Consider the following 4,368-nt stretch of genomic DNA (forward strand, 5'->3'; position numbering starts at 1 on the left):
TTAATCTGACGAGGAGAATGGTTTTCGTTTAGCATAGGGAATAACTAGCACGATTTGCTATCGCGATGTTATCACCACTAACAGTGTGAACTAAGCATAAGGCACAAAGATATTAAATGACTGGATAATTAAGACTATATAAAAAAACATTCATTACGGAAAGTTAAAGTAAATAAAAACCACATATGGACTATAATGAAGTTAAATACGCGAAACGGTAAGAAAAAAGGTAAACTCAACCCTCCTACGCATCGTAACCCGGTCACCTGAATTATAGACTTTAAAAGTCGCTTGATGACTTAGGCTTAAGGTGGTGCCTTGGGTATTAGTATAGCCATGAATTTATTCATTTTACCCATGAATATAGAACTGAACCTTATCTGTATGGTGCTATCCCGATCCGGTAGAAGGCAGGGCTTACGAAGCTATGCCGCTACTACGTCAAATTGTTTAGCCAATTAAAAGCTAGAGGAAATGACGGACATCTCCATGGAAGAGTAGGGGTTCAAAAATTAAGTGGCTCTGCCGAACGGCCTAGCACAAATACAGGTCTCAAAGGCGGGGAAATCATTTCCCCGCCTTAAAATTTTCGTCGATTTGAAAAGTAGATTACGAGTGAAATAATTAAGGGAAAATTATGAAAGTAGTCTTAAATCAAACCTGGAAACTTACTAACAATCATATGAAAAATCCATAGTTGAATACAAACACTAAAATTATTAAAAAGTCTCCGACTTGCAACACAGTTAGGAAAACAAAGTCCCGTAGGAAAAGCATTGGGGAGAAAAACCAATTTCCACGAAAATTCGTCGGCAGAGCCACTTAATTTTTGAACCCCTACTCTTCTATGGAGATGTCCGCTACTATTGACTGAAGGCAGTATCAGTCACGTGCTTCCTCCATGGTATATCCGTCAGGTGTAAGAGGGGCGGAGCTTATAGTTCCGCCTCTTTCCGACAGAGATAGAAACATATCTAGAGCGGTTCTAGATTCATGGGTAAAATGAATAAATTCATGGTATAGCTGATTATTATTATTATTATTTTTATTAAAATCAATAAATTGATCTTCGGGAAAAAAAAACAAATTAAAATGGAATGAAAATAGGCAGAATTTCCACGATAGACCGGTTTCGACCTAGTTGGAGCTCATTAGTAAAGCGCAGGGAATCTGGCTTGGGACTTAACCGTAATCAGAAGCTATGCTACGTTTTTATGGAAAACCACTTGGGTAGATTCCAGGCGATACAACTTCAGGAAAACCCTGAGAATAAGGCTGTAGTTTTTAGCCTGGCGCATCATAAACAGGGTTGCCACTTTATTGATTTTTTTCTAATAAAAATCAAATCAATCGATTTTTTTATTTAAATGGGATTTCTTTGATTTTATTGAATTTTTTTTACAATAAATGGCTCTTCTCCTGTATAATTAACGGATATTTTACTTTTATGAGCTTATTTTAATTAAATAAAATCTTAATTGAACTTAATTACTTTTTAATATTTTAGTTTGCTCAGATTTTCTATGTATTTAAAATATATTGTATGATTTGAATCAATGATTTTTCAAAAAATCAGTGGATTGAAATCTTGAATTAAATCATGATTTAAATCAGTCAACCTTGATCATAGATCATAATTATTCTTAGTTCGGTTACTAAACCAAGTCGGAGCTGAGAGGCTCAGTGGCGTATCTAGCATGGGTGACACCCGGGGCGGATATCATGGTGTGCTACGTACTAGTCTCTAGTTTGTGCAAGTTTTTATTTTTTTCCCGGTTGGGTGTCACCGCCAAATCACGTAAAAATGGGTGGCACCCGGGACGGACGCCCCCCACCCCCCTAGCTACGCCACTGGAGAGGCTCACTGTGTCAGTGTCTAAAAAGAAGAAAAAGAGTTGTTATAATGTTACTTATGTTATAACACATTGCGCTAGATCTTAGTAAATATCTTACTTTCATTGTATATTCTCCATTAGATATTTGGATTGCTCCGTCTGCTCCTGGAGCGATGTCCGGCAGGGCAACCGAGAGCCGATAGCATAGAGTAAACCACGCACATAGAGTGGAAGGCCTTCCACTCTATGTGAGTGGTTTACTCTATAGCCGGCTATCAGCGAAACTTGTTAACACTTTCCTTACGCAACGTCTTGTTTTCGAGGCGTGAACTAAACAAGTTGGCCTAAAGGTCATTTACAATATCTGGATAAAAAAATAAGATTATACTCTATAAAATGTAAAAACAACACCATCGCTCTATGGACTTTATTTATTCACGCCTAATTTCTTGTTCCATGTTGATCTGAAGACAGTGACGTAGCAACGGAACTGGGTAAAAGCAAAAGTGACATAATTCCCTAAAGTGTGACAATCCTTTCGTATGTTAAAGGTTTAATGAATGCTCGACTCGAGATCGACCACATAAAAGACTATTTATTGTCGCCTTTCTGGATCTGTTTTTAGTCTATGATACTATATTGTAGGTAAATGGTGATAGCATCTGGACAGAACGACGAAAAATCAAAAAATACACTAACTTTGACCAGTGCTACTTAGTTCCTCCGTTATTTGTTGGATTTAACTTCCTTCCCTCCCCAAGGCATACTTTCCCTTCTCCCCTCACAACTTGTATTTCGCTCGTAACATTCATTCAGAGTAGAACCGATTGTCACACTTTTGGTAATTTTGTCACTTTTGGTAAAAGTAGTTTATTAGAAAATTTATCTACAACAGAAAAACATGAAATTGATTGAAATATTTGAACAATTCTAGAACACAATTGACCTTCAAAGAAGCTTCTATTCTTTAATAATTTACTGGAATATATTTTGTGAAGTGTATCTAATGTAGAAAGAAATGCACAAGAATAAGTTGCCTACAAGGCTCTATTGCCCTTTGACTATAAGAAGGAAGATATAATCAAGATATTATATATTTAGACACTTAGAATGTCTAAGAAATGCCTGTGGAAATGGGTAGGTCTTAAATATAAGACGTTACTCGTAATTTCCAATTAATTGACTGGCCGCTGCCGAATAAAAAAATGGAGGACGTTCACTCTGACAATATGTAGATCAGAAAATGGATTTAAGAAACCCCGATTCGTTCTCTCATCGAAGTTGTTGGATAATTTAAAATGTTAGATGGTTAAAAAAGTACAAATTAGGTGAGTGGCCGTATATTAGCGCCGAGGCTTAATGTCAAATCGGCCCCGAAAGTTAAGCACGGGGCTGGAAAATGAAAGCAGGCTTAAAACGTAAAAAATTAAGGGTGTTGCTCTAAATTTTGAAAAATATAAATTTTATACTAAATTAATAATAATTAAAATTTGGGGTGTCACACAGAGATCCTATACAGCTATATAGGATTTCTGATTTTGAACTACTAATTGGCGCTAACAGGCTGAAATGGAGAAATTTTAAAGTAGCTAAAACCTATATAACTTTTTCCCAAGTTGAAATTTGTTTTACAATTTTTACACATAGCATCGCTTCGAATATAGTTTTCAGATATAAACCAGTAAGTAACTCTTAGTTTCCCCCCAAAAGGTTTAATTATGAGCCATCTGACAAAAAATAAAAGCATTGGAATCGAAACTCGGGGGATTATTATTTCATGTATAAAGGTTAATGTAAACTTGTTTCCCTGTAAACGATTTATGAATGGGTCTTTTTCGCGTATGTAAATGTTCGTGGATGCTAAAATTATCAATTATGTAAGTCTGGCTATATTGACTTAACTGATACTCCGCAAATGGTGGGCTTTTCGAAGGTAGTCGGGCCGTCCGGAGCTCAAGTTCGGTGACAGATGAAGGATTTTTTTTCGCCAAATCGCCCAAATACTGTTTGATATAAGGTACATAGAATTACAATTAGACCAACTTCAATCATAGTTGAGTAGGTTAGTAGGCTCCTCCTCTTAAACGACAATAAAATTGGCCCAGTATATCATTGGTTCACTAAAGCAAACGCCTTCTGACGCTATTGAATTATTTATTTTTAGTGGCGCAAGCCTAGAGCTCCGCGAAACAGTTCAATTAACCGCTAAAGTTTTGATTAACCATAAAAATTACGATTAACTGTTTATCCATGGATATTATCCACGGCTATATAGCAATTTAACATGTAAAATAATCGGTTTTTTTCGGATAATTTTCGTTTGTGGATAAAAATAAATAAAGTGATTATTTCTTATCTAAACGCCGAGCTCTACGCAAGCCTAAATCACTACGAAACATTTTATTTAAAGTCGAAAACCGTTTTATAAATTTATCAAGCGGTTTTTTTGCAACAAATTTTCTAAGTTTGTATTCCTTCACTTCTGAGCGACTGAAGCGACTGTGGCGCCATCTTTTGAAACTTTAACGAACAT

The sequence above is a fragment of the Leiobunum rupestre genome, chromosome 3 (assembly GCF_980474605.1).
Source record: "Leiobunum rupestre chromosome 3, qqLeiRupe1.1.hap1, whole genome shotgun sequence".
In the NCBI taxonomy this organism is placed as follows: Eukaryota; Metazoa; Arthropoda; class Arachnida; order Opiliones; family Sclerosomatidae; genus Leiobunum; species Leiobunum rupestre.